Here is an 18660-nt window from a genome sequence, read left to right as displayed (position 1 = left end):
ATGTTGAGATGCATGCATAATGCCACAAGAAAACAAAAAAAAAAAACATTAGAAGGAAATGAAAAGCAAACAGAAAAGTCTTCGAATTTACATAATCACCACATGGCGTAACAATGGAAAGGAATTAAACTGAATAATACGGAAAAACATACATTTTGGAGTATATTTTCAAAATACATATAATTTCTGGTACGACCTGAATGTAATTTCCATGAAAAAACATTCGCTAATGATGATGAACATATCAGAAAGAAGGAATTAAAGGATGTTCTTTTTGAAACTTACTTACTTAACTGGCACATTACAGAACATTTGTTCCATAGACCGAACTAAGAAAAAATCTCCAATTCTCTCTGTTTAGTGCTTCGCTTTCTGGAATACCGCGCCTTGTCATCACTTCATCCACTTGTTTGTGCCATCTATTCTTTGGCCTGCCAATTCCGCGTGCACCGCCATGTAGCCCGAATTTATACGCCTTTTTAGCGGGTTCATCATCGCTCATTCTTTTTATATGGCCTAGCCAACGCAATCGCTGCATCTCGATACGTTTAACTATATTGATGTCGTTCAACGCAGATTGATCGGTAGATCTTTCGAAGAATTTTTCTCTCAAACACACCAAGCACTGCCTTATCTGCTTGCGCAAGAACCCAAGCTTCGGAACCATACATCAGCACGGGTAGTGTCAGTGTTTTGTAAAGCGTTATTTTTGTTTGACGAGATGTGGCTTTGTTTTTAAACTGCTTAATTAAGCCAAAGTAGCATCTGTTAGCCAATACAATTCTTCTTTTTATTTCACAACTGATGTCGTTAGTTGTGTTTACGGCGGTGCCGAGGTAGACAAAGTCTTTTACTACCTCAAAATTATAGGAACCAACGTCAACAGTTGGCCCGATCTCTATGGACGCTTTGCGCGTCGACACCATCAACTTAGTCTTCCCGCCGTTTACCGCCAGACCCACTTTAGCAGATTCTCCTTCGACCCTCATAAAGGTATCTGTTACTTCTTTTACTAATCGTCCCATGATGTCTATACCATCAGCATAAGCAAGTAACATGTGGCTCTTGGTGTAGATCAGGAGGAGGCATTGTGACTCACAAGAGAGCCCATGTGCTCTCAATGAGCGTAAATTTGTTATCGCTCACAGCCTGTGTAGATGCTAACACGTTGTGAACAACAACAAATTAACGCTCATTGAGAGCACAAGCGAGAACCAAAAATGTTCTCTGCCTCACTCTGGAGTAGATTGTGCCACTTCTTTTGACGTTTGGCTCTCGAATAACCTTTTCCAGCAGGATATTGAAGAGATCACACAAGAGGCTGTCTCCTTGCCTGAAACCTCTTTTGGTACAAAATTCTTCGGAGAGGTTCTTTCCTATTTTATCTGAAGATCGAGTGTCAGTTAAAGTCATTTTACAAAGCCGAATGAGCTTTGCGGGGATACCAAATTCCGACATGGCCTGGAATACCTTTGAACATAAGGGGCTGTCGAAGGCTGCTCTATAATCGACAAAAATGGGGTAGGTGTCGATCTACATCTCTTGGGTCCTTTCCAGGATTTGCCGCAGGGTAAATATCTGGTCAATGGTGGACTTGCCAGGTCTAAAGCCGCATTGGTATGGCCCAATTATCTCGTTGACCATAGGCTTTAGTCGTTCGCACAATATCCCTGACACGATCTTGTAGGCAATCGGGAGTAGACTTATGCCCCTAGAGTTAGAGCATACAGTCTTATCTCCTTTCTTATGGACGGGGCACAGGATACTCAGGTTCCAATCGTCGGGTACTCGTTCTTCCTGCCAGATGGAGATGAATACACCATATCAGCGTGTCGCCTCCGATTTTGAACAGCTCGGCTGGTAAGCCATCGGCTCCTGTTGCCTTATTATTCTTTAGCCGGTTTATTGCTCTCTTTACCTCATCTTGGCTGGGCGGTATACATTCAATACGATCTTCTGGGATTGGATCTGTGGTATATTCGTCGTCTTCGCTGGATACCAACAGGTTTGAAAAATGCTCTTTCCATGTCCTTAGCACACTATCTGTATCAGTTACCAAATTACCTTGCTGGTCTCTACAGGAGGAGGTGCCTGTACCAAATCAATCAGTTTGATGCTTCGCTCTTTGTTAGAATTTTCGGACTTCATTCTGGCTCCTCTACATCTCGATTTCTTCAAACTCCCGCTTTTCCATCTCCCTCTTTTTCCTGCGGAAAAGACGTTTTTACTCTCTCCTTTTCTCCCGATATCTCTCTCGTGCGCTATGCGTTGCTACGGATTGCAAAGTAGCCCTATATGCCGCATTTTTATCTTCGGTGGCAGCACGACACTCCTCATCATACCATGGATTCCTTGGTGGAAGTCTTACCGATGTCTAACTTTCGTGTTGTGTCTGTTCGTACTTTGTTTGCTACATTTAACCGGGGGCGTACCTTTGCTGTAACAAGGTAGTGGTCCGAGTCTATATTTGCTCCTCGGAACGAACGCACATCCAACACGCTCGATGAATGTCTTCCATCTATCACAACGTGATCAATTTGATATCTTGTTCTTTGATCTGGCGACATCCAGGTGTCCTTATGAATATCGAGATGCTTAAATCTGGTACTGCTAACTACCATGTTTCTTGCAGCTGCAAAGTCTATCAGCCTCATACCATTGTCAGATGTTTCACTGTGGAGGCTGAATTTCCCGACTGTTGGACCAAAGATATTCTCCTTTCCAATTTTGGCATTAAAATCGCCTAGGATAATTTTAATGTCATGGGCAGGGCAACGGTCATAAGTTTCTTCTTCTTGTCTTCAGTGGGAGCATGAGCGCAAATAAAGCTGATGTTGAAGAATTTTGCTTTTATTCGAATTGTAGGAAGTCTTTCATTCACTGGTGTGAAGCTGGAGACCAGGTGTTTTAACCTCCGACTAACTACAAATCCGCAGCCAAACTCGTGCTTTGGCAGCTATAATACAGTGCGTCACCTTTAGGTGTTGTTGTGACGCCTTTCCCGTTCCATCGTATTTCCTGTATGACAGTAATGTCGGCCTTGTACTTTTCAAGTATATCTGCCAATGCGTAAACTGCACCTTCTCTATAAAGAGTGCGAACATTCCAGGTGCAGATTCGCAGATCATGCTCTTTAAAACGTTTGCGGGGTTCGTCAACTTTAGAGGGGTTTGTTTTTCTTTTCTTTCGTTTTTTCATAGTAGGCTGTTTTTTCTAGGGGAGGGTTACTTATCCGACGCCTAAACCCAAGTTTATAACGTTCTTATGGTTGAACGCGCGGCACATGTTAGCTCACTACCTTTAACGGGTGTTAAAGGCGGCACCCCAGGTGACACCACAGGGAGGTCAGTGTCCACTTGAGATGAGAGGGGGACCAAGATAAATCCTGGACTTTGCCATGTTATAGGCGGTCAGGACCGTTCCTTGGTATCTTCCATCCCCTACGTCACCCAAAAAAAAAAAATACTTTACACAAGCAAAAAGGGAATTAGCCTGATTTACCGACAGCTACATACTCTCAGTCTGTAAAAAATAAAAACAGGAGTGGAGGTCCTTAATTGCCTACAAACAAAATTACCAATTTCATGAAAAAAAATCCAATTTATTTTTGATTGATTTTTAGTCGATAAAAATATTGTTCATACTGTTTGTGGATAAAAAAACATTCGTTAAAAATTAAACATTATTTTGATAAAGTAATTTTCATATAAGTCAATAATTTTGTTGAATAACGTTTTTTTAAATCGATGAAATTCCCGAAATTGGTTGAAAATTGTTTATCAAATTATTTTCTTTTTATTTTTTGAAATTTTGCCTGTTAAGGTGAAGATCATTTTTAATGATTTTTATTAATTTTCTCGTTTAGACTTAGGCTTGATGATCGAATTTTTTTTTGCAAGTGAAAAAGGAAAGCCAATAGCTTGAACCCACACAGTCAACAAATTACGTGACCTGGTTTCGCTGTTAGTTGAGCAGCTCTTCAGACGTATCGACTTATCTGTCCTAGAACTTTTCAAATGCAAATGTGTTTTTATACATCCACGGATGTTTGGCCGTTGAAATGTATTTCTTCATGACAAACGCCATTTTTACGCCGCCTTTGAAGTTATGAGTTTTTGGCTTTGAACGCTAACACGCCTTGACAACATTTTTGATATGTTTTCAAGGACGGGGGGTTCAAATCCCAGCCGGGATTGGGTTCAAGTCCTTGGCTTTCCTTTCTCACTTGCAAAAAATGTTCGATCATCAAGCTTAACTCTAAACGAGAAAATTAATAAAAATTTTCTTTTTATTTGATAAAAAATATTTCATATTGGCTAAATATTTTGTTGAATTCAAATTATTTTATTCAATAAAATAAAATCACATATTGATAAAACAAAAAACCTATTGAATAATACTCCTTCCTTTAAATCAATAATTTGGTTTCTCAATGCCGTGCAGGAATCTGCTATTTTTGAAATTTCATAAACAGTGGACCTAATTATTCGACTAACAAACCCAGTCAACACGATCTATACGAAATAATGTTAATGTTTACAATCGTCGATAAAATACATTGTAGTATTCGTTCGAAATTATTTTAATAAATCAAAAATTTTGTTGACCCCATTAAACAATAATTTTGTTGAATATACATTTTTAAAATCGATGAAATATTTCTTATACTAATAAAAATCGTTTATCAAATTATATTCTTTTTAATTAATTCTCTTTAGAGTTGAGCTGTTATGATCTAAAAGTCTACGCTTGATGTTAAAAAAATCTTCGGATATAGAAGAGCAAATACAAATGACGTAGGAATAAAACTTACCATAGTATTTGTGAACATTGAAAAATGGGATTACCAAGTTGAACAATAGGAGAAGTTTGGATTTTCAATTCACTAACATAATTTCGAATTTGCATTTATCAAAATGAATTGCATATACAGTCAGGGACAAAAGTTTACATACACCCCCTAAATCTCGTATATTAGGGTTAGTAGTGATTTTTATGAAATTCCAAGTATGCAGTTTTATTTCGTCTCACTAATAAACAATATTTAATAGAACAAAAGTATATTCCATAATACAAATAAGGGTAAATTTTACAAAAACCTAAAAATTATGGGGACAAAAGTTTACATACACCCCAAGGAAATATGCGTATTGCCACGCAATTTAAGGAATTAACAGCAATTGATGCCAGAGGATTGTATCAGACCATATTACAAGGCAATTCAAGCCCTTCCGCGGAATTTATTAACTTCCTGAGAAATCTGATGAAAAGCGGGCATTTATCGACGTCCAAGAAGTAATATTTTGCACAAGAACAACTCCAACGCTTTCTAGGGTCTCAACATTTGTAATCTTACACTAATTTTGTGGTTTTTTTAAAGTGCCTTACCTAAAAACGCAAAGAATTAAGCAAGGTTCAGCTTTAACAAGCTAAACAAGAAGTTTGACCTTAAATAACGGCATTTGACCCTCAAAAATTATTTTCTTTTCTCTAAAATATATCTCAGACACCCAGAGGCATTCGCCAAAACAATAAAATGTATACATTTTGCTGTTAATTCCATAAATTGCACGGCAATATGCATATTTCCTTGGGTGTATGTAAACTTTTGTCCCCATCATTTTTAGGTTTTTGTAAAATGTACCGTTATTTGTATTATGGAATATACTTTTGTTCTATTAAATATTGTTTATTAGTGAGACGAAATAAAACTGCATACTTGGAATTTCATAAAAATCACTACTAACCCTAATACCCGGGATTTAGGGGGTGTATGTAAACTTTTGTCCCTGACTGTATGATATAATAGTTACCAAGCTTAGCCTTAGTCAGCACCTAAAACAAAATCCTAATATGCATGATGATCGGACTTAACCACCCGTGAAACGTAGCTTAATGATTGGATTATGTGTGGGACTTCGATAAACTTCTAATTTTGCAATGTACCTCTTAGGTCATAACAGCTCAACTCGAAAGAGAATTAATAATAAGGCAAAAATAAAAATATATTCTTTTTACTTGATAATAATTATTACATATTGACTAAAAATTTTATCTTTCGATAAAATAATATCACGAATTGATAAAAAAATTATCCAATAAAAATGATTTAAATCCATATTTTTGTTTTGGACACTGACCATTCGATTTGTAAAAAGTTGTTTCCCAATTTATAATTGTAAATCTCCAAATTTGAACTGAATCTATAATTATTTCGCACCCAAAAATAATAATAAAAATTTTGAAAATAGTCTATTTTTATTTTGTAGCAAAAGCAAACAAATAGTTTATTGAGATCATGGGGAGAGCCCAACTCCATAGCATAACATTTTAAGTTCCTATCCTTATTTCGGGCATGTATTCATAATTTAATGCTACGGTACAATTGCAGAACTGAATTTTAGTTTCCAATGTTATCATATGTAATTTATAATAGCTAAAAGTTTTGTTTCACTTGCCCTTTGTTTTTATTTATTTAACACCAATTGCATATTTAAGCATTGAATCACCCGCTGGTTCTAATTTAAATACCTCTCCCTAACTGCTGCAATTTAAAAACAAGAATAAATTATACATTCAAAACAGGTGTTTTTAATACCTGACAACAACAAGTTTATTCTGACAAATTTAAATATACATATCAATCAATTTCAATCCAATGTTTCAAGATGCATTGTAATAAGAAAAAACCCCGTAATACTTTCTAGAATTACACACTATTCAATGGAAATTTAAAGAATTATTTTTGTAATTGTGAAAATTCCCTTATGTGGTATTTTACACAAGTTGAACGTAACAAGTATTATTTGTAATCTAATTTATTTTTTATTCTTTTATTACCTTTCAGATATAACAACAACTGATTCATCAGTCGTCATCATCATCATAGTTTGACATAAAGAATTTCATCATTTTGGTAAGTATTATTAAATTTATGATTTGTAAAAAAAAAAAAAAAAAAAAAAAACAGTGCGTAGGCAAGCTCTTAATTTCTCTATAAATATTGAGTGGCATAATCATTTCATGTCATTTCCAAAATTTAACAGCCCACACTTGAGTGCGCCTTAAAATCTATTTTGATAAAAAACAACCTACTTTGGTTATTACTCATTTCTTAATAAAAATAATCGAAATAGACATCGTAATCGTAATTACATTTACCACACAAAACGGAAATTATTTCGCAACACATTATTTATAAAAAGTGAGAAAGAAAAAAATCAGCTTGTGTTTTACTAGAATCAGTAGCAATAATGCCGCCACAATCACTTTGACACTTTGTAATTGAAACTGTGTTGTGCGAAGAATGATCAAAGTGTAGTAATCGACACGTTTACACAATAATGTGTTGTGTGGTATATCACTAAATGGTCACGTTTTCTAGGTGATTTATTGTGATAAAGTTAAGAAAAAATAGAGAAAGAATAGTGAATTTGCTGTAAAGGCATACTAGGTTTGAAGATACGAGTATTGATGGTGTAATGGTTTAATTGTATTTAAATTTATTTTTTAACATAACATTTAAAAATAAAATACATACACTGTAATCATTGGAATCCGGTTGTTTGCCATAAGAAGATCCGTGAAAATACAAATTGTTTATATTTCGTCAAAGCCCAATAATTTATTGTGTTTACACACCGCAAATTGTTAGGTCTATCTCACAAAATTAAACATTTTTTTAAAAACTCACATTTGTTGAAGACTTTCTATTCTTTAGTTTTTTTTATTTTTGTGCCACACAAAAACTAGATAAAACTTAAAGAATATTTTATAATTTTTGTTTGGGCGTGGGTTTAATGTGAACAGTCTTTATGGTGTTAATAGTGTTAATGGCCTCTAAATTTTCTTTTCTAAATTTGGTAATCATCGTATTCTTTTGTTTGTAAGTTGTTCCTTTTTAACACCTTCATTTAAATGGTATTTATTATTTTACACCAAATTCGTCATTATAAAACAAGTGTTATAAAATAAGACAAATTTTAAGATATTCCGACCAAAAACCTTAACAAAGACAAGCCTCTAAGTTAATAAATGTTGAGGTTTTCTGTTAATAAAACCCACGCCTTTTTCTTTCAACCTCGGCTAAAACAAGTTATTGTAAACTAGTTAGCTTTTAGTCGATTTGACGTTATATAAATAAACTCCTCTTCAAAAGAATTTTAGGAGAAACCAAAGTTCACAATAAACATGGATTAAAAAATTTTTAAAAAATCTTTAAAAAAAGAATTTTAGGGACAGTAAACGTAGATTTGGTTCAAAGATTTTTAGGAGCAACAAAAATTCACAATGAACGTGGATTTTATATAGGTTTTAGGAGCAACAAAAATTCACAGTAGACGTGGATTTTTTAAAGATTTTTAGAAGCAACAAAAATTCCCAATAAGCTCGGATTTTTTTAAAGATTTGTATGAACAATAAAAATGCACAATAAACCTGGTGTTCTTAAAGATTATTAGGAGCAAAAAAATTCACAATAGACGTGGATTTTTTAAAGATTTTTAGAAGCAACAAAAATTCACAATATGCTCAGATTTTTTTTAAAGATTTGTATGAGCTTTTTATACACTCCACCATAGTATGGATGGTATATTAAGTTTGTCATTCTGTTTGTAACACATGGAACTAATCATTTGCGACCCTATAAAGTATATATATTCTTGATCAGGATAAAATTCTATGACGATCTAGCCATGTCCGTTTGTCCGTCCGTCTGTTGTAATCACTCTAGCGTCCGCAATAATTGAGATAGAGTGCTGAAATTTTGCACCCGAGGGTCTTTTTTCCATAGGCAGGTCAAGTTCGAAGATGGGCTACATCGGTCCACTCTTTGGTATAGCCCCCATATAACGGTACCTCCGGATTTGAGGTATTTTGACGTTATTCGCCACATTTGCAGACCGAATTAGCTGTAATTTGGCACTTAGGGTTCCTAGTGATCAACAAACTTATATCCCAAAGGATATGGTCATAGGTCCATGTTTTGGTATAGTGTCCATATAACGGTACCTCCCGATTTTCGGTATTTTGAGCATTTTAGTTAAACATTTTAACCGAACTAGCTGTAATTTCACATTTGAGGTTATCAGTGGTCATGAAACATCTCCACGAAACATCGTCAATATAGGTCCATGTTTTGGTATAGCCCCCATATATCGGTACCTCCTGATTTTCGTTATTTTGAGAATTTTAGCCTCAATTTTTAACCGAACTAGCTGTAATTTGCCATTTGAGGTTTTCAGTGGTCATGAAACATCTCCACGAAAGATCGTCAACATAGGTCCATGTTTTGGTATAGCCCCCATACAACGGTACCTCCCGATTTTCGGTATTTTGAGAATTATAGCCACAATTTGTAACCGAACTATCTGCAATTTGACATTTGAGGTTCTCAGTGGTCATGAAATATCTCCACGAAACATCGTCAATATAGGTCCATGTTTTGGTATAGCCCCCATATATCGGTACCTCCTGATTTTTGGTATTTTGAGAATTTTAGCTACAATTTTTACCCGAACTAGCTGTAATTTGCCATTTGAGGTTCTCAGAGGTCATGAAACATCTCCACCAAACATCGTCAACATAGGTCCATGTTGTGGTATGGCCCCCCTATAACCGTACCTCCCGATTTTCGGTATTTTGAGCATTTTAGTTAAAATTTTTAACCGAACTAGCTGTAATTTGACATTTGAAGTTCTCAGTGGTCATGAAATATCTCCACCAAACATCGTCAACATAGGTCCATGTTTTGGTATAGCCCCCATACAACGGTACCTCCCGATTTTCGGTATTTTGAGAATTATAGCCACAATTTGTAACGCGAACTATCTGCAATTTGACATTTGAAGTTCTCAGTGGACATGAAACATCTCCACCAAACATCGTCAACATAGGTCCATGTTGTGGTATGGCCCCCTTATAACCGTACCTCCCGATTTTCGGTATTTTGAGCATTTTAGTTACAATTTTTAACCGAACTAGCTGTAATTTGACATTTCAGGTTCTCAGTGGTCATGAAACATCTCCACGAAACATCGTCAATATAGGTCCATGTTTTGGTATAGCCCCCATATAACGGTATCTCCCGATTTTCGGTATTTTGAGAATTTTAGCTACGGTTTTTAACCGAAATAGCTGTAATTTGCCATTTGAGGTTCTCAGTGGTCATGAAACATCTCCACCAAACATCGTCAACATAGATCCATGTTTTGGTATAGCCCCCACATAACAGTACCACCCGATTTTCGGGAATTTTCAGTGGTCACGAAATTTCTTCACTAAAATTCGTCAACATGGGTCCATTTTTGAGGGTCTACATTGTTTTGATGAAACTACCCTCAATTTGACTCTTGAAGTTCCCTGCAGCTATTAAACTTTTCCGCCAAAAAAATTTAATGATAGGTTGACTCTTTGATATTGCCCCGTAGGTGGTACCTGTCACCTAGCTGAACACATTTTTTTAGCTTAGATTAGATTAGATTAGATAACACTTTGCAACAAAATGGATGTGAAAGTCTGGGGCATTATTAGGAGGGGTGACGTAGGGGATGGAAGATACCAAGGAACGGTCCTGATCGGTTTTAACATGGCAAAGCCCAGGAATTATCTTGGTCCCTCTTTCATCTCAAGTGGACATTGATCTCCCCGTGGTGTCACCTGGGGAACTGTCTAACACCCGTAGTAGTAGTGAACGAGGGTTTAGTAACCCTCCCCTAGAAAAAACAGCCTACTATGAAAAAACGAAAGAAAAGAAAAACAAACCCCTCTAAAGTTGACGAACCCCGCAAACGTTTTAAGAACCATGATCTGCGAATCTGCTCCTGGAATGTTCGCACTCTTTATAGAGAAGGTGCAGTCTTCGCATTGGCAGCCGTACTTGAAAAGTACAAGGCCGATATTACTGCCATACAGGAAATACGATGGATTGGGAAATGCGTCACAACAACAGCTAAAGGCGACGCACTGCATTATAGCTGCCATGACGTAAAGCATGAGTTTGGTTGCAGATTCGTAGTTAGTCGGAGGCTAAAACATCTGGTATCAAGCTTCACCCCAGTGAATGAAAGACTTGCTGCAATTCGAATAAAAGCTAAATTCTTCAACATCAGCTTTATTTGCGCTCATGCTCCCACTGAAGAAAAGGACGAACAGACCAAAGATATATTTTACGAGCGCTTAGAAGAAACATATGACCGTTGCCCTGCCCATGAATTAAAATCATTCTAGGCGATTTTAATGCCAAAATTGGAAAGGAGAATATCTTTGGCCCAACAGTCGGGAAATTCAGTCTCCACAGTGAAACATCTGACAATGGTATGAGGCTGATAGACTTTGCAACTGTAAAAAACATGGTAGTTAGCAGTACCAGATTTAATCATCTTGATATTCATAAGGGCACCTGGCTGTCTCCAGATCAGAAAACAAGAAATCAAATTGATCATGTTGTGATAGATGGAAGACATTCATCGAGCGTGTTGGATGTACGATCGTTCCGAGGAGCAAACATTGATTTGGACCACTACCTTGTTGCAGCAAAGGTACGCAACCGCTTAAACGTAGCAAACAAAGTACGAACAGACACAACACGAAAGTTAGACATCGGTAAGCAGCAATCACAACAGATAGCCACAGCATATTCCACTCAACTGACCCAATTGCTTAATCAAAGCACTCCTCATACCGATAACATATCAACGCAATGGCAAAGCATTGCCCACTCCGTGCACACAGCCCCACAATCCATACTTGGATACCAGTAACCTCCACCAAGGAATCCATGGTATGATCAGTAGTGTCGTGCTGCCACCGAAGAGAAAAATGCGGCATATAGGGCTACTTTACAATCCGTAGCAACGCGTAGCGCACGAGAGAGATACAGGGAGAAAAGGAGAGGGGAGAAAGTCATTTCCGCAGGAAAAATAGAGAGATAAAAGAGCCAGAATGAAGTCCAAAAATTCTACCAAAGAGTCAAGCATCAAACTGATGGCTTTGGTACAGGCACATCCTCCTGTAGAGACCAGCAAGGTAATTTGGTAACTGATACAGATAGTGTACTCAGGATATGGAAAGAACATTTTTCAAAACTGTTGGTATCCAATAGCAGCGAAGACGACGAAGATACCACAGTCCCAATCCCAGAAGATGGTATTGAATGTATACTGCCCAGCCAAGATGAGGTAAAGACAGCAATAAATCGGCTGAAGAATAATAAGACAGCAGGAACCGATGGCTTACCAGCCGAGCTGTTCAAACCCGGAGGCGACACGCTGATAAGGTGTATTCATCAGCTAGTTAGCAACATCTGGCAGGAAGAACGATCAGCTAAGTAAGTAAGTAGGAGCAACATTCACAATAAACGTGATTTTTTAAAGATTTTTTGGAGCATCAAAAATTCACAATAAATGTGGATTTTTTAAAGATTTCTGGATGCAAAAAAAAAATAAAATTAACGAGGATTTTTTAAAGATTATTAGGAGCAAAAAAAAATCACAAAAAACGTAGATTTTTAAAGATTTTTCGGAGCAACAAGAATTCACAATAAAAGTGGATTTTTTAAGATTTTCAGCAGCAACAAATGTCCACAAAAACTTTGATTTTTAACAAATTTTAGGTGCAACCAGAGTCCACAACAAACCTGGATTTTTTAAAGATTTTTTGCAGCAACGAAAGTCCGCAATAGACGTGGATTGTTAAAGATTTTTGGCAGCAACCAAAGTGCACAATAAAAGTGGATACTTAAAGATTTTTTTTTAAATTCAGATAGCTAATTTAACAACAAATTTCTATATAACTTTTCCTTATTTCCTCACCACGGGAAGTGACCCCAAAGCTAAAAATACAACAACTTAACACATTTTCTTCGTGATTATCAATGAATTTTTTATGGTTACCACCTTTCTTCCGTGTCAATTTCTTTCACTTAAACAGCATGTAAAACCATGTTAAAATTTTTCATTATCATTATTGTTTGTTTGTTAAAGTTAAGAAAACGGTTTGGTTTTTTTGGTGTCAAGCCTTACCTTAACTGTGAGACTGTGACGACTGACTGCTAAAGTGAGAAGTGGCAAAGACTATTAAAAAATTGATTGTCACAAGTGAAAGCGTGCGTAATCACTCTTTTTTTCTACTCTAAACTCTCTTCTATGATGTTTAAAAAAAGTTTTATATTTTTGTTTGAATTCAATGGTTCACAAAACGCTTGACAAAATAACACACAAAAAACACCAGTTCATAACTGCGGACAATATCCATACGTTTCAATGTGTGTGGGGCTTTTTGTTATTAACAATGTTTATAATATGATGTGACAGATTGTCAACATTTATTGTTATGAATTTGTTGTCAACTGTATGATTTTTGCAAAGCTCTATTGCATGAAAAGGCTATTCAATGGCATATGTATGTTTCATGGTTGTGTGTGTCTCTCTATAAAAATTCAAACTCCACAATTGTACCGTGAACGTGAGTAGCTAGATTACTAACCCCAAAAATACTACCTGTCTAAGGTTAATAATAGTATTTTTCTGTTTTTTTTTTCTTAATTTGCCTAACAATTGTATGGGAATTGAATGCTATTCATTACTGGTCGCTCTGAATGTCATTATGTGAATCATCGCAATAACAACAGTAGACACTAATACACAATGAACTTAAAGATGCAATGAAAGTTTGCTCTTCCGCTGTATTTTAGCAAATTTTAGTTTCTTTTGGCATATGGGATGCCAAATATCAGCCTTTAGTTACTTTATTTACATTCATTTTCAGTGGTTTATTAAAATAATATATTAGTTCATGTTTTACATATATAATTTTAAATTTATGTATTCCAAAATATTAGATAATATTACCATAGCAAAACGTTTGGCTCATATGGCTCCATTAGCTACCTTACTTCCTTGCCCTTGCTGGATCTTTCACTTTAACCTCCATATATAGCTTCACATGTCTTTTAACAAATTACTACCCCCGTTTAGTATTTTTTCTTCGAATCATTAATTATGTCATTTCGATCTGTTTTGGTTTTTTTGTTATTTTTGCTTTTTGTCTATCTTGTTAACAAAATTTGCCAACAAAAACAATCACAAATTGTATTATTAATTTATGTTAATCAAAATATTATGTTACGTATATTTATTTTATATGTACATAAATTAATGAATATTTGCGGGATTTTTGTCAGTTGACAGTTCACAAACTCCGACTTTTAAACAATATTTAACAATTTAAATTAAATTTGCAAAATTGATTATAAAATCAATAAAATTTATGTGTATCCCCGTTACAAGGCGGTTATGGTTGTGGGAATATCACTTTCTTTTGAACTGTTAATTTGTAACAAAAAGATGTTACATAAACGGAAGCCATGAAAAAGAAAATATAAAATATTTATATTTTACATTTTTATCTTATTTTTATCTTATATTTTATTTTTTCTATTTTATATTTTTGTATTTAATGTTTTGTATTTTTTATATATTTTTTATTTTATATTTAATACTTTATAATTTATATTTCATAATTTATATTTTAAATATTTTATTTTACATTTTATATATTATGTTTTGTATTTTATATTTTATAATTTATACTTTATATTTTAAAATTTACATTTAATATTTATATTTAAATTTTATATTTTATATTCTATACTTTATATCTTATATTTTTTAATTTTAATTTTATATAAAATATATAATATATTATATATTTTATATCTTATATTGTATACTCCGGTCCGCGCTGCTCTCCCGTCGTAATGAGTTTTACTGACAACTTTTTATGTACTTTATGCTTGACAATTCAAAAATTGGTGTTTTCTACCTCACTTTTTCGGTCCATTGCAAACCGATGACGATTTTAAATATATCTACAGATTTGGTCTGTGAACTTTCTATTCTCACACGGACTTTGTCGAATTTTTTCGCCCATTGATGCTGTTTAGGATTTATTACCGTCCATGTCCCATGTCTTTTTACTAATCCGATCTAATTATAAAAGTTAAAAAATGGTTATGTCGAATTCTCCCATTTATTGAGACTTATATGTTTTAGTTTTTCATGGCTGATGGACCGTTGAACCTCACAATTTAAGGGGTTATCCCTAGTTGTACTGGCCAAAAAACTCAATTTTCATAATTTTTTCTGAGAAAACTACCAATATTTTTAGGTAAATCTTGTATTCGTATGAAAGAGCACATCTTAAACTACCTTTGGAATTTTTGTTGTTGAAAAATATTGGCAAAGTTTTGTGGTAAATGGCTACCTGCGAAACCCATTGGCTAATGGCTATTGCTCGAAGACGAAAGGGCCGATCTTCATGGATTTTGATGCGTGTTTTAAGAACCTAATAATCTAGTCTTTAAGCGAGAGAGAATTTTCAAAAATCTATTTTAACAAAAATAGTGACCTGTTAAAGCCAAAATTTCGATTTTAACGAAAAAATGGACCGATTTTTGCCCAAAAATCGGCCAAAAAATTTAAAAAAAAATTATCTCGCTTAAAGCAAAGGTTTTTATGTATTTAATAAGCTCACCAAAATATACGAAGATCGGTGTATCCGTTTCGAATTATCGTTGGCACCGACTTCAAAAATGGCATTTGGAGAAAAACGCGTTTTAAGTTTTTATTTCGGTTTACATGAATAAAAAATATAATTTTGTCCACAGCTCACTCCGATCGAGCTCAAATAAAATAATAATGATTTTGTACCTTCGTTAAAATGACCAATCGCGATGTACGCTGCTAAATTTACAACGAGTGCTCCACTTGAAAGGGTTTTGGGGCAAATTTTCCAAATAAGTTTATTGAAGCTTTCGTTGCTATTTTGATTAAAGCCGCCGACGCATCTTTCGAGAAAAGACTCTTTACTTAGATCGTTGTATATAGGTCAAATAGCATCCAAAACATTTGATGGAAGTTCTCTGTAATCGTGCATGAAAGCCCCTTTTCTTGCCCGAGCCCGTTGATATGAACACCACGAGTCTTCACCGGTTAGACATCTCTCGTGACGTGGATTTGTATCGCTTGAACTGTAATGTCGCCGATATTGCCTCATGCATATCGTGAATTGAATTCGAATGGCCTCGAATTGCAAGTCCATAGTAGACAGTGAGCTTGTCAATCAAATTCCTGTCAACATTCCTTTGCCTCCAAGTTTTTTGTTACTTTTTACTAAACTTCGAAAGCGGGACCCCATACGCTTTTGGACGTGTTCGATATATTCCTTCTTTATGACGTCTACCCCGCTATATGGATTAGAATTTAATAGAATTAATTTCAGGTAGACATTGTGAGGTAGCCATTGTGAGGTACATTTAAATTATGCAAAAATAAGTGGTATAAATAAAGTACGCCTAAACACAAAAAACCACTACGGGTTCTCCACTTTAAAAGGTCATATCTCAGCCAATTTTGCTCCGATCGACTTGCGGCACACCCTATACTACCTGTACTTCAAAATAAGCCAATAATTTTTTTTCGATTTTTTGAAATTGACAAGTAGGGATAAGCCCTAAAGGAAATTTGTAAATAAATCGTTTTTCTTGCTCGGAGGCACAACCACCGTTGTCTCGAAAATTAATTTGCAAGCAGATGCATTCATAAGCTTAGCAAATATAGCGATTATAAAACAATATCCGGGGCTTATTGTTTTATAATCGCTATATTCGTCTCTAAACCACGGGATATTCCTGAACATTTTCTGAAAATTTCCTGAAATTAGGTTCATTAGTTTTGGAAAAATAATGCATTGAAAATGTGGGCGTTGTCACCAGTTTTCAAGATATAACATATCTAAAAAAGTGGGCGGCGTCCGGTATTGTGGCTCCAAATATGTACCTAGGGTACACACGACACCATTGCCTCCCAAAATTTATGCTTAAACCGATTTAATCCTAAGTTTGGCTTATACATATAGCGTTTAAAAGAAAGGCGTGGGGAAGATACCCAACCTCCTCCAAATTTCATAAAATATTCATAACAATGGCAAACATTTAGCTTTTGCTCCAAATTTGATGGAAATCGGTTCAGTAGTATTGGAGATATAAAATTTAAAAAAAACAGGTGTGGTCGGGTCTTTAGGCCCCACAGGAGTAATACATTGTAGATTAATACTTAAAATTTTAAACCGATACATGCGTAACGTTTTTTCAAATATATCGTTTTTTTTAAATATCGCATAGGGAGGTACCCCGCCCCCTCTGGAATTCAATAAAATATGTAGCCTGTTTTGGAGGTCCATCCCTGTACATTCCCTGACAAGGAAAATAGGTTCAGTTGTTTTTGTTGAAAATTTTTAAATTGAAAATTGAAGAAAGTGCGCGTGGTAAAATTTTCTTTCCATAAAAACCAAAGTTGGATTATGACGACATTTGATCTTTATTCATAAATATATGGCGTTTTTTTAAAATATGGCAAAGGGAAGTAACCCGCCCCTTCGAAAGTCAAAATAATATGCATCCTATTTTCACCTGGGGCCATACCTGTACATTCCCTGAAAACTTCAGGAAAACCGGTTTAGTAGTTTTGTAGATGTAACATATTTTAAAAGGTAGGCGTGGTCAAGTTGTAAGTCCATAGGTAAGGCCGGAGACACAGCCACAATTGCCTCACAAATTAATTTCCAAACCGATATATTCGTAATTATTGTAAATATAGAATTTAAAAAAATAGGGTATAGGGGAACTACCCCGCCCCTTCCGAAATTCAACAAAATATGTAGCCTATTTTCACAGGGGGGCCATCGCAGTACATTCCCTGACAATTTCAGGAAATTGAGTTCAGTAGTTTTTGTAGAAAATATTAAAATGTTAAATTGCAAAAGTGGGCGTAGAAGGCGTGGGCATGGTAAAATTTTCTTTGCATAAAAACCTAAGTACGGTTATGACGAACATTTCAAAAAAAAAAAAACAAATATCCAAATCGGTCCAGCCGTTCTCAACTGATGCCATTACCAACGAACGGCATTTTTAAAGAAATAGGGTATAGGGAAAGTACCCCGCCCCCGCTCCGAAATTCAAAAAAATTTGTAGCCCATTTTAACCGGTGACCTACAGGGATGGTTATCCCTGACAATTTCAGGAAAATCAGTTTAGTAGGTTTTGTAGAAAAGAAAAAAATGGAAATTGAAAAAAGTGTGCAAAAAAGTGGACGTGGCCAAATCTTTGAATAAAAACCTAAGTAGGCTTATGACGAACATTTCAAAAAAAAAAGAAATACCCAAATCGGTCCAGCCGTTCTCAACTGAACGACACAAACGAACGGCATTCGATTTTTATTTATATAAATACAGCGTTTTTAAAGAAATAGGGTAAATAGAAAGTACCCCGCCTCTTCGAAATTCAACAAAAGTTGTAGCCCATTTTAACCATGTACATTCCCGAACACTTTAAGAAACATCGATTCAGTAGTTTTTGTAGAAAAGATAAAAATTGAAAATAGAAAAAAGTGGTCGTGGTCAAATTTTCTTGGCATAAAAACCCAAGTCGGGTTATTGCAACCATTTCACAAACAGAATTATCCAAATCGGTCCAGCCGGTTTCAACTGATACCATTACCAACGAACGACATTTGATTTTTATTTATATAGATTTTATATTTTGTATATTATGTTTCATATTTTATAATTTATATTTTACAGTTTACATTTGATAGTATATTTTAC

General features: G+C 35.1%; 1 protein-coding gene across 6 annotated transcripts in view; it reads left to right on the top strand.

The window, feature by feature from the left end:
- Positions 1-18660, top strand: part of MICAL-like (protein) — a 517823-nt gene that overhangs the window by 307731 nt on the left and 191432 nt on the right. For all 6 annotated transcript variants that reach the window (XM_073976324.1, XM_073976325.1, XM_073976328.1 and 3 more), the window contains one exon: positions 6848-6916. The gene's annotated coding sequence lies outside the window, so the exon portion shown is untranslated. The remainder of the gene's footprint in view (positions 1-6847; positions 6917-18660) is intronic.

The sequence above is a fragment of the Musca autumnalis genome, unplaced genomic scaffold (genome assembly GCF_047663935.1).
Source record: "Musca autumnalis isolate F117 unplaced genomic scaffold, ASM4766393v1 scaffold_3, whole genome shotgun sequence".
In the NCBI taxonomy this organism is placed as follows: domain Eukaryota; kingdom Metazoa; phylum Arthropoda; class Insecta; order Diptera; family Muscidae; genus Musca; species Musca autumnalis.
Note: the sequence above shows the minus strand (reverse complement) of the source record. Positions and strands in the feature narration are given on the sequence as shown.